Source organism: Planococcus citri, chromosome 1 (assembly GCF_950023065.1).
Source record: "Planococcus citri chromosome 1, ihPlaCitr1.1, whole genome shotgun sequence".
Taxonomy (NCBI): domain Eukaryota; kingdom Metazoa; phylum Arthropoda; class Insecta; order Hemiptera; family Pseudococcidae; genus Planococcus; species Planococcus citri.
Genome location: NC_088677.1, coordinates 5,276,584 through 5,289,799, shown reverse-complemented (window position 1 = coordinate 5,289,799; position 13,216 = coordinate 5,276,584). Strand labels below are relative to the sequence as shown.

Sequence of the window (13,216 nt, the reverse complement as noted above, 5' to 3'; positions counted from 1 at the left end):
CGCGAATTCTTCCAACGACGATTGAATTCTCAAAAGGGAAAAAACTACTCGGCAATTAAATCCTCAGCACGTACTTCAGCTTTGCCATTACAGTCGAGCACGTTCTCTCGATAAACCTAAAGTTTAGAAAAACATGGTAAAAATTTCTCTCCATCCGACAGTAAAGCAAAAGAAATAAAAAAAAAAAACCACATCAATTTTCCACGAAAATTTATAGAAAAACGTCAAAATTAGCGTCGTGAAACGTTCGTTCGGTCGGGGCAAAAAAACTCGGCAAACTCGCGAAGCTAATCCTATTTGCATAATTTGACCTTTTTTCTTATTTTTTAAATACATTTTTCACGCGACGACTTCGACTCGAAAAACCTAGTAAATCGAGAAAAAATTTTCTTCGATTTTCAAGCAATAGTAACAAAACACAAACAGCCTATATACACTGCTTGCGAATGAACGTAAAGTTGAAATTCAATATTTACATACGTACTTTACACTTACACAGAGAGGTAATTCCCTATTTTATGGGCAAGAGGTAGCTGAGGAGTAAGGGGGTGTTTCAACGTTTCCATTAGGTTTAGGCCGAGCTACAGGGATGATGGCGTCGTGCTGCCGCCTCTTGTAAAAATTTCACCCAAAACTCGAATATCGTCGCCAGAGTAAATTTACTCTCGTTTAAAAGCTTTCACCTCTTTAAAATTCTCAGTATATAGCTTTAGTAGGTACAACTTTCAATTTACCTTTGCGCCTGGCGCACAACCCCCCTCTATGTTGTTTGCTCGTTTCTTCGTCGTATTGTCTCCGTGTCGATTGGGGGGAGGGGGTTGAGGGGGGTTGAGCCAGCGCCAGTCTCAAAATCGAGCCTATAGATTGCGAGAATTTTCTCAACTCTGCTATTTTATGATTTTAGTATAAAGTTAGCCAACTTTTCTTCTGTTTACAATACGTACTCGTGACCAAGTTCGAACTTATCATTCGGTGTTGTACTTCGTTCTTTAGCAATTAAAACACCATACACAACTATAAAAACGTACGTATGCGTTTATTTACGTTCGTATATAAGACGTAGTACCTTCGTATACATGTACATAAAAGCAGACGACGACGACGCGACGTATAGGTATGCACAGTACATGTCGAGATAAACTTTACAGCGATATTTTTCATTCGGTGCTTTTTAAATTCCACAAGTGTGTCGGCGATACTTCAAAATACCCCTCTTTACTCCCAATTTCACTCCGCAATAACAACGCCCAAAACAATATACGAAGAGGTATTACTCAGCATAGCTGACAAGAGGTCACGTAAGACTAAAATGAGCTATCATTCCGCTTTCGAGAGTAAGTACATAAATACGTCGTTAGAAAACATTATTCGTACATAAGAAGAAATACTCGTAAAGTTGTACAGCAGAAAAAAACGAACACTCCAAAAAAAAAGCTACCTAATTACTCCGGAGACGTTTTTTCTCTTAAAAAATAATTTGTCAAATACCCTTGAACTAGTGCTCCTTTTTCATCAAGCCATCAAAAAAGGCCAACATCTTTCCATACATACGCACGTGTTTTCAAAACAATACCGAATCAACACGAAACTACCGATGAATATTTCAATAACGTACGAAGAAAGAAAAAAAAAATTGCCAATTAAAAAATGCAGAAGAAATTTACCAGTAAAATAATCGAACTTTCGGTTGAAAAAAATTCTCACGTCACTAATTCACTTTCGTGCAAAATAACTGAAAAATTTTCCAACTATAGAAGTGATCGGCGAATGAGGATGGCACATTTGGGGAATTTTTTATTTTCCGAATTCGTCGAATACACTCGTGATACGAACTTTCGACACACACCGGTGGGAAAATACGATCGAGCACTACACAACCAGCACCGTTCTCAAACACGTAAACACTACTGAATGCCGATGACGACGTCGACGTCGGCGAGGCAGCCGAGAGTCCCCATCACAAGCTTTCGGCGTCGCGAACCGGCGCGGGCCAGTGTTACCGGAGTCAACGTCGTGAAAATCAACTTCGAATCGGAGTTGTTTACGCCCTAGACCGGTCGTAATATTGAAAATAATGAAGTAATTACCTAGGTGCGTTGACCATCGCATTGGTCGTGAAATTATACGATGTCTTTAATATCTGCATGCTGCATCAAAACTCATTTTCTCATTGAAACTACTTCCATTAAAAACATTAAAAAATATCGTGGAAAAAATTCAATAATGATATTAAAACGAAAATCTTTTCAAAAAAAATGAATAAATAACGATCAGAATATTAATTTTTTGAGACCAGAGAAGAATCTGATGGATGGAAATTTAAAAATTTCAGTACATGAAAGGAGTACAATTATAACTTCGCTAATCAGATTTTTTTTTTAAATTGAGGTTTACTCATTTTCTGAAGCCAAAATCCAAAATTTTGAGAAAAAATAAAAAGTTACAGTAAAGTCAATCATTAAAAATGTGAGAGTGACATAATTTTCGAAACGACAAATTTTTTGATCAAAAATAAAGAAATAACCTATTAACGGAGGGGATTTTATTTAAAAAAAAAAAAAATTATTTTGGAAATTGAGTTTCAAATTCAAGGTCGTTCTAAAGTGCATTACGAAAAGACAAAAAATATTATTTTTTGTGAAGCTTTCTACGGTGATCAAAAATTCAATCTTTTTACTACTCAATGGCATGAAAATTTTGAAAATCCTACAATTTTCCTTTTTGGAGATTCATTACAATTATTACATTTTCCACGTACAGAGATTCCACGAATTGTTTGGGACGAAGAAGCTTGAAATTTTATACAAGCAAGCATTTTTTAGGGGCAGAACGTTTTGTAAACTTGGATAAAAAGTAAGACTTTTTTTTACGTATACGGAAAACAGAAATTTTTATGTCAGTTCAGGCAGAAAAAAAGAACTTTTTGACCATTTTGTGGCCAAAAAGAGTTTCTAGAGTACTTTTTGATAATGTTGCCTAAAAAAATGTAGCCCTACCTTTTTAGCAATTCTGTCAAAAACCAGGTTTTTATTTACAAGTTTTGGAAAAAAATAGGGCTTTTCAACACTTCTGAGAAAAATTTGGATTTTTTTTAAACAAAAAGTGAAACAACAATTTTGACAAAAATTACCACCAAGACCTTTTTTTTTTTTTTTTTTTTTTACAAATTTTACACCTAATAACTTTCCGACAATTTTGACACATATAATGAAAAACTTTTCCGGAAATTTCGGCGAAAAACACATGTTTTTTGACAATTTTGGAAGAACTTTGAACATTTTGGAAATTTTTGCAAAAACAGGAGCTTTTGCATTTGCATTTTACCTAATCATAAAACAAAACTTTTATTCGACAATTTTGAGAAAAGCAGGACTTTTTGGACACCTAATGCAAAAATTGTTACTACTTTTTAGATGTTTGGACGTTTTGACAATTTTGGCAAAAACCGGTCTTTCTGTCAATTTCGATAAAAAGAAACAAGGCACTTTTAAACAATTCTGTCAAAAAATGTAACTTTTTAAAAATTTATTAGGACTTTTTAACAATCTTGCAAAAATGAGACTTTTTGATTTAATTTTTTAAAATATTGAAATTTCAATCTAGACAAAAAGGAATTTTTTGACCATTCTGAAAGAAAACCTGGACTTTTTGGCACTTTTTGGAAGACATTTATTTTTTTGCAATTTCGGCATAACATTTGGAAAAAAGCAGCATTATTTTTTTAATGAATGGCTTTCTAACAATTCTGACTAAAAAGGGCCCTTTTCGACAATTGCCAAAACTTGTGACCATTTAAATGGATCACTATCTCGTTGAAGCAGCCATTAAAGTCAACAAAACAGGGAAGATAACTGAACATAGAGATGTTGCTGAACATCAACTCATTAAACGACTCATCAGTCCGTGTTTTTCTCCGGTGATTTGCTCTCCCAAACCCACAGAGGGGCATATGATATGGTGCAATATGCCTTCACCGCTTGTAACAAACTGGCTGTATAAAAGAAGAATGGAAATCATCAAAAACATACGAGTACAAGAGGAGGTAGAAAAGGAGCGGGTAGGCCTGAAAACTATTGTACAGAGAGCAGCAAAGGAGGCATTAGGAAAAGATCAAGTAGAGGAAACCACAAAAAGCTGAAAATCTGGAACGACGAACTATCAAGAGAAGTGAAGAGGAAACAAAACATTTTCCAGATGTGGATGAGTTCAGAGAATGAACAAGATGAAGCAAGCCACAAGACAGATCATAAGAGAAACACAACAGGAACAATATGAAAGATTTGTGGCAAACAATAATCAAAAGAATATCAGAAGAGAAGGTACACAGAGCCAACATCGCCCCACCAGACTGCGAAAAAATGGTTGAATACTACGCAAACCTACAGAGTGATCTGGACAATGAAGTCAAACAACAAACCATGAGGAGATCAAGTATGAGCCATTTTCTTGGGAGGAGCTAGATGGAGCCTTGAAAAGCTCCAGAAATGGAAAAGCCCCAGGCAGCAATAAGTTACCAAAATGGGGTTTGAAAGGGAAGATCGTGCATCCGGGCTTCAAACCCGTACCCTTACCCATATCCATACCCCAACAAAAATCCATAAATTTCTGTACCCAAACTCGTACCCATACCTGTACCTGTACCCAAAAAAATAAAACAAAGGAATACCTGTACCTGTACCTGTACCCATACCCAATAAAACCATTTTGAACCCAAATACCTGATAGATCAGGTATTTTTTCGGGTTTTTCATCAAAATTGTATCAAAAATGGCAAAAATTGAAGAAAATCTCAAACCTGTACCCGATACCCATACCAGAAAAATTTTGGAATACCACACCCAATACCCTAACCCGATCCTCTAAAAAAACACCAATGTCAAGCTTTCGAAGATCGCCAACTAAGATGTTCAATACGTTTCTATTATTTATATTTGTTGAAGTCGAGGTTGAGGTTGAAGTCAAGGAGCTAATTGTACCATCGTCGTCACTTGAAATGTCATCATCGAGAAAAACGTCGTCGTTGTCGTCATTAGCAGGTTCAGACATTGCAACTGATTTTATCTGGTTTGTAGAGGACCATGAAAATAGTGATAACTTTGTGGACTGTGTACTATGATTCATTCTATTTGAATACAGAGTAACTACCTAATGCGGCTATGGCTATATACATCATTTTATAAAAATGCTTAGAAATAGGTAAATATATATAACATGTATATCACATCTTAACCACCCATACCCAAAAACATTCAGGTATGAAGCCCTGTCGTGCATTGATGGAGTATACACAACAAAGCTACTGATGGAGAAGAGACTTATTCAAAATCTCTGAAAATGTTTTGAAGCCTCCTCCTCCCCCCCCCCAAATAACCAAATTCCAATTGCCAGAATCGATTTTTCGATTTCTTGGCAAATTTTTGAGAATCCAAAAAACAATGATTATCCGAAATTTCAGTTTCTTTTTTTTTAATTTTGACTCCTCCAAATTGAATCCCATAAATGTGCAGGCCAAAAAACACACTTCAGGTATCTGCCTGGGAATCGCTATAAATTAAGAATGAATTTATGAAAACACATCGAAAATAAGCCAGAAATTGAGTTTTAGCTGCCTCAGGGCCAGTATAGCACAATGCAGGTTTAAACCAGAGTTGTAGGTTAACTCTGGTTTAACTAAAATGCAGTGTAGCACAATGGACGGTTAAACTTTTTTTGCAGCTTAAACCAGGTTTTACTTACTCAACTCCTCAATTTTTGGAGGTTAACCTAGGTTTAACAAATCCGCGCCTGTTCATTGGTTGTTTCAAGTTGTGTGATTACTGATTATTTTGCAAATGGAAACCGATTACTTCAAATAATACCAACTTTTGACAAATACAAAGTATAATTACTTACATTGAATGACAAAAAAAAAGAATAATATTGTTGAATGTAAAATTTCGAATCATATCACCACCATACTGAAAAATTTGATGACTATAGTTCAAAATTGGGCATTTTCCCTCAAACAAATTAATTTCCTGCAGCAAAAAAATTAAATCTAGTCAACTATCCGTTCGAGAATATTTATTTTTTTTAAATTTATTCATAAATTAGAACTTTGTTTCCAATCATTCAATTGTAAGATATTTCTAATCATTAAAAATGTAATCAAAAATCACTCCAAAACATTGATATCAGTGATATCACGGACATAACCAACAATAATTGCGACAAAATTTGGTTGAATGACGCGTTAATCGAAGGATTAGTTAATCTAAACCTGAACCAATGTTGTGCAACGCTACAGAAGTTGAACCTGGTTCAAAATTTAAACTAAGTTCAGCTAAACCAAAATTTAAACCTGCATTGTGCTACTGGCTCTAAGTTGATTTCCGCACCTAGCTCTTGAAAGAAGTTCAAAAATTTTGGAAAAATCGCAAATCACGCCAGAGGCTCTAAAATAGCAGGACATGGTGAACTTCGAATACCCTTTTTTGACTGAATTTCACTGCGAAAAAGAAATATTGAAAAATGAACAATTTTCATAGCCATTCACAGGCTCCCTGAGAAAAAAAAATCGAGCGAAAGTAAACTTTGATTAACGTCCAACATTCTATGTTCGAAATAAGTGGTCGTAAATTGAGAATAGGAAAGTTCATTGTTGCGGTGTAACAACAAAAAAAAAACATATAACGTAACTTATTTGATATAGAGAGATTCGTCGTAGGAAATGGAAAAGAGGAAAGGAGGACGAAGAGGAAGATAGGTAAACGGTCGCGTTGAGTAATAACGTCAAAACATATAGTGCCTTAGTATAGGCAGAGAGGATGATAACTCCCATGGGCTAGTGAACTATTCGAAAACATACCCAGTGAGCTCTGGTGAAAAGGGAGAGCAACGTTGGTTAGTTTTTTGCAGCTTTTAAATTTATTAAAGAAAAGGATAAAAAAAAAGGAGAAACGATGCACGAGTATAAGCGAGTTAACGCCCTTTTCGATTTCGTTTTGAATAAAACTACTGGCTGACCAGGGCCAGTTACGCGAAAGGAAAGTACATTACATACGTAGCTTATAGGCTGGCTAAGTATTGTAGACTTTAATGTGCACTGACACTGCGGACAATACGAACGTAGGCTTATTTTACTGCCATACCGTACTATCTTTCGCTGTGCAGCGCATTCGGAAAACCAAGAGGCGACTCTATCATCGTTATCAAAACAGCACGACAGCGGCACGCATTTCCTATTTCCTGTTATTAAAATTTTGCTTCTCTTCTTGGCGTTTTTGTTTATCAATAATACGTAATAATTATGCTCGTATATTACGCAGTATGTAAAAAAAAAGAACGACGATGCAGCTTCCGAATTCGTGAAATGCGAAATACATGAATAAATTTTTCAAAGATGTGTTAATTTCACCGTTTTGATGGGCGAAAACACATTTAAAAATTATCGAAGAGAAGAAATAATTTTGAAATATCTTCTTATAAAAATATCGTCTCGGTTAACAGCTATAGCTGCAAAAAATACCATCTGCGAATGTTGTTCGCGAAATTAAAAATTTCTTTGATGAAAAAATTGATGAATTTTTATAAGTAGATTTTTTAGCTTTGATGCTTGTTTGTTAGCTTAATTTATACTGATACTGTAGAGTGGGACGAATTCGTTGATATTATTCCTACATTTAAATCAATTTTTCTGACTGTAACCGAGAACAGACATCGAATAGAAAGGTTTTTCCTGCGCGCGTATTCAATTTTCGTTTTAGATTTCCAAAATACATAAATTTTCAAAAGGAAATACACAAGAGTGGGTGAATTTATTGAGATGAAAAAAAATACGAATGATGTCATCGCTGCTATCGTACAAGTCGGAGGAAGAAGATGATATGCTGACTATAGGGTGACTCATATTTTGACCGTTGGATGGATTTTATGAAAAAATAATTCCCTATTTTTTTGGCTTTCCCTAAATTCAGAAAAAGTGGCGCCGAGAGTTCCAAAGTTTGAAAAATTAAAAAAAAATCACCATATTAAAAAATTTTCTGTTTTTTCAAAATAATTCTCAAAAGTAATCCATGTTTTCAAGAAAAATTCTTCCACTGTCCCTCGTCTCTCAAAACTTGAGAAAATTCAAAAAATTGAAGTAAATCAAAATCAGAGAACATTTCTAAAAATAAAAAATCGCTACTTTCTCACTACCTTTTTTCAAAACAAAATTGACATTTGAATTTTTTTTAGACATCCTAAAAAATTCACATTTCAATTTTTCAAAATAACCCCCCCCCCCTTTTTCAAGAAAAAAACTTCCTCCGTCCCTAAAAGAGTATTGAAGCCCTTGAATAGAGCCACTCACCCCCCCCCCCCCCATTGGGAAAAAATTATGACGAATGCAAGCATTTTTTAAAAATTTTACATTTTTGAAAATACACATAGGTAACTCTCTTTTTCATAATAGTGGTCCCTAAAATAATGTCTACTCCCTTATAAAAAAATTACAAAATTTTCAATTTCTCTGTGCCAAAATTATTCCACAAAACACCAAAAAATAAAAAAAAAATATATATAAAATAGATGAGAAAATTTTTTGAATTAGACGAGCTAAATGAAAAAAAACACAGTTAGAAAAAAATCACTGAACAAAATTTCAGATGCTCAATAGTACATTTTTCAATTTTTGGTGAACTTTTAGACACTCAATTTTGGCCAAAAATAAGGGGAAAAAATCAAAATTTCATCAAGTTAACCTAAAATGCTGAAATTTGATTGTAACCTATTTTCGATACCTCCTACTGTTACGGCCTACCCTTACTAATTACCCCTGTACATAAGTACCTAATTACCCTTACGCTTTAAGCTACTATATGCAATAACCTATTTGTACTCGTATACTTTATTCTCCTTTCACTTTCCAATATCCTTATTTCAAATAATATATAGTCCTGCTATTTACCTACAAAGGCAGTCTTACTTTCAATTGTACTTATCGTTGAAATATAACTTAGTTTTCTCGTACCTACTCGTATTTTTGTTCCGATTCTTCGCGCTGAACGTAACACTACACATCCCAATCGACTGGAAACGGTTTCGAACCGGTTTGAGCAGTCTTCGAAACTCCAGCAAATTTTTGAAAGATGAAATTCCCACAAAAATTTACCCATTGAAGTTGGAAAGCCTAAATTTACTTTACATTCCAAATTTCAACGAGCTGAGTTGATTGGGTAATGAAACTCAATCGAGACTTTGGGATTTTCTGCAAGGGCAGAACTTTTTGGAAACTATGACCAAAAAAAGGACATTTTTTTCGAAATTTTTGGCAAAAAAGTAAGACTTTGAAATTTTTATAGTCATCTTCAACAAAAAAAATTTAAAAAAAAACAAGATTTTTTTAGTAATTGGGTGAGAATGTTTGCTATTTTTGGCAATAAGCAAGCAAAAGGCAAAGCTTTTATGACGACTTTTGGCACGAAAGAGTAACTTTTCAACCATTTTTTAGCAAAAGGCAGAGACTTTTTCGCAGTTAAAATCGAAAACTTTTAGCAACAGGCAGAAAATCGAGAACTTTTTTCAAGCAATTCTGGTAAAAAAAAAAAAAACGAGAATTTTTGCAATACAAATTTTTGCCAGAAAGTAAAACTTTGACAATTTTGGCAAAAAGCTGGACTTCTGAAAATTATTGGTATAATTTATTGTAATTTCTGACAAAAAAGCGAGACTTTCGGTCAATTTTTAGAAAACAGGGAAATTTCTTGGAACGTTTTGTAATCAAGTACAAATTTTGACAACTTTCAGCAAAAAACTAAATTTTTTTCAAAAATATGCTGCAGGCTTCAAAATTGCCCAAAACGGTTTGAAACCATATTAAAAGGGTCAAAAATAGGGTACATACAAAATCTCAGCTTTCTAAATCAATCTGGTAAAATTTCGATTTTTTCATTTATTTTTGACTAAAAATTCATTTTCAAAAATTCGCCAAAAATCAAAAAATACATTTCAGAACCCGTTCAAATTTTTTTTTGGTAATTGGGATTCCTTCCTCGTGTAATATTAAAGGAAAAAAATACATCAAATTCAACCAAATCTCTCAAAAATTAAACACACTTTGATTAAAACTGTAAACAAAACCGGAAAACGATAAAAAAAGAGGAGGATGCAATTTCATTAAAATCGATTCTTCCATTCACCCATCGCACGTACCTCTCGGTCTCGCACATAAAAAAAAGCACACAACAATACCACCAGACGCCAACGAATTTCATTTCTCTCCCCCCCCCCCCCCGCCAATACTTTCGTGCATTTCTAACCCCGGAACTTTCACTATAACGCAGACCTGCAACCACATTCGATTCATTTACGTAAGACGATAAAAACAACGCGGTGCCCAGCCAGCGAAGGGAAAAGAATTTCATTTCACACTGCTCAGCGCTCAGTATTCTGATTATACAAGTTCATTCGCACCAGTCGCCTTCGCCTTCGGTCTCCGGTCTCGTATTTGAATAAAAAATTGATTCGCTAAATTATCGAGAACTCTCGAGGTGATTAGATAACGGAAGGGGATGATGATGAGGCAATCAACCCAACACATCTACGAATTATCTTATAAAATACCCGGAATTCGTAGACAAATAATCGTTTAACGAGCGAGAATTACAATAGTACTGCAGTGTACAAGACTTGGTCGTCGTCGTCGTCGTTGTCGTCGTAGCGCACCTTGCAAATTGCAAAATACTATAGTCATTAAAACTCGATGAAAATTTCCTGCGAGTATCGTGTGTCGTTAAAAGTTTATCAACGAACGAGACATTTGCACGTGTAACGAGTTTTTCCACGCTGTGTCGTCGAGCGTCATACTCGTAGTCATCGCACTAGCACCAGCACCAACACCCCACACATGGCCTTCGCCTCGGTAGGTTTAGCTTAGTATAGGTACGAGTAAGTATATCGACGTCAATTACCAACGAAAACTTGCCATAAGGAGGGACAATTTTTCGCCTCCTCGAAACTTTCTCTCATGCGAAATCCACCCCCGAGAATGACAACTTTCGATAGAAATAATTGAGAGGAGGAGCGAGAGGGGTGGGATTCTTTGTAAAACTGTATCATATGGTGTCGTCTATCCAGCAAGTTGAACTTCCATCACGTACGAGTAGGTCTAGGTTGAGATTTTCTTAGTGATATAATTTCGAACTGTATTAAGTCGTTGGATATAGATACAGTTTCGATGATATCGGTCAATTATCGAGACATAATTTTTCAAAAAAAATATTATGAAATATTCAACTTACGCGAGTGATTTTTACGATATCAAAATTTATAGGTACTCACCTGAAACAAAGAAAAACAGAAGTACATTGTTGATTAGTCAAATGAAATTCATCTTATGATATAAATTATTGACATTATTACACTTATCAAAGATTCAATTGAGGTATAGGTAACTAAAGATAGCTCATTTTTTACCCAAAATTTCAACTTTTGAACAGCGACAGAGCTAAAAGCATCTAAGAATAGAGGTATCTCAATCGGTGGGGAAGGGGAGGGCATTTTTTTGCACTGTGCATAAAAAAAAAATCAAAGAGGATTCGAAAATACACAAGCTGAGCAAATTTCAACAGCTGAAATCCATTTCTCGATTTTTGGCAAATTTTTAAAATTCGTTAATTTGACCGATTTCCCATGACAGAAAATCAAAATTTGATCAAATCAATGTAAAATGATGAATTTGGATTATATGTACTCACAACCAGGGAAGTACATATCTCAACAGGTACAAAAAATTTTGAACTGGACATAGGGGAATTGAAAGAGGACAAAAAATATACCACGAATCAAAATTTCAAATGCTGAAATTCATTTTTCGATTTTTGGGAAAATGTTTGAAAATTCGAAATTGGGCTGAAATTAGGAAAAAAAATCAAAATTTCAGCAAAATGATCTAGAAAGCTGAAACTCGGTTTATAACCTATTCTTAGCCTGCTGAGTCGATTGCTGGCTGTTTCGAACCGTTCTGGAGCCTCTGGCGGATTTTTGATTTCTCCAGTAGTTGAATAAACGCTGTAAATCGATATCTTTTTGTATCGATTCAAATTCAAAATTTTTTCAGTGATATTTTACAGAATTTTTTCGAAAACTGGAGAAACCGAAAATCCGCTGGAGGCTCCAGAACGGTTTGAAACCGTCACCAATCGACTCAGCATGTTGAAAATAGGGTACGAACCAAATTTCCGCTTTTTTCATTCACGCGTTAGCAATCCACGATTTTTGCTTTTTTTTTCAAAGAGGTAAATTCGAGTTCACTTTCCACTTTATTTACAGCGTTCTTTTCGAAAACTGGAAAAACCGAAAATCCGCTAAAGGCTCCAGAACGGTTCGAAACAGTCACCAATCGACTCAGGAGGTCTAAAATGTAGGGTGGAAACCAATTCAACTTTTTATGTCAATTTTATCAATTTTTTATTTTTTTCATGAAAAATAAGGCAAATTTGAATTTTAAAAAAAACTTTGAAATTTAATGTCAGCACCTGAAATTTTTGGCGATGGTGTATTTTGGGGTCCAGTTTCGAAAAAATGCAAAATGATGATAGGTTGGTCTTCTTTCAGAGCGGTATTTACGTAAAACCGTTGTAAAGGTCAAAAAAAAAAAACAGAATCATAAATCAAAATTTTACCAAATTGACCCAGAAAGCTGAAATTTGAAAAATATATCCTAATTTCAACTCATCAGCCTCCGGCGGATTTTTTAAACTTGAAAATTGAAACGTTCACAAAATTTCACCAAAAGAAACTAAAAAGCTGAAATTCACTCTGCATCTTAACTTTTAATCGACTCAGGAGGCCAAAAATGGGGTAGGTACAGATCAAATTTCAGTTTTCTTGGTCTTTTTCTAAAATTTTGATTTTTTTCTAAATTTTGCCCCAAATTAAAATTTTTAAAAAATTTTGTGCCCTTTGGGGATATACCAATTCACTTGTCAATGTTTGATCTCTCGAGTCGATTGGTGATGGCGTGGAACAGTCCTGGAGCCTCCAGTAGATTTCCAGATTCTCCAGTTTTCCATAAAATGCCACAAACTAGAGCCAAAATGAAATTCAGCACCTTCAAACGCAGATTTTCCGTCTTTGAGACTCTTTCAATACACTCACCATATATTTTCAAAATCAGTTGGTACCGGTCTAAATCTTAAATTTTCTCTAGTGCTTATTATTATTATTATTATTATAATTTTTATGGGTGGGGAGG

At 34.7% G+C, this 13,216-nt stretch overlaps 1 protein-coding gene across 3 annotated transcripts in view; it reads right to left on the bottom strand.

Annotated features, from left to right (window-relative positions):
• step (cytohesin steppke) overlaps positions 1-13,216 on the bottom strand; it is a 138,703-nt gene that overhangs the window by 107,726 nt on the left and 17,761 nt on the right. Inside the window, exon 1 of one of the 3 annotated variants that reach the window (XM_065364537.1) lies at positions 1,665-1,939. The exons of 1 other annotated variant lie outside the window; for it this stretch is intronic. The gene's annotated coding sequence lies outside the window, so the exon portion shown is untranslated. Of the gene's footprint in view, positions 1-1,664; positions 1,940-13,216 lie in introns of those variants that run through there. One more of the 3 variants, XM_065364555.1, reaches the window with a different exon arrangement.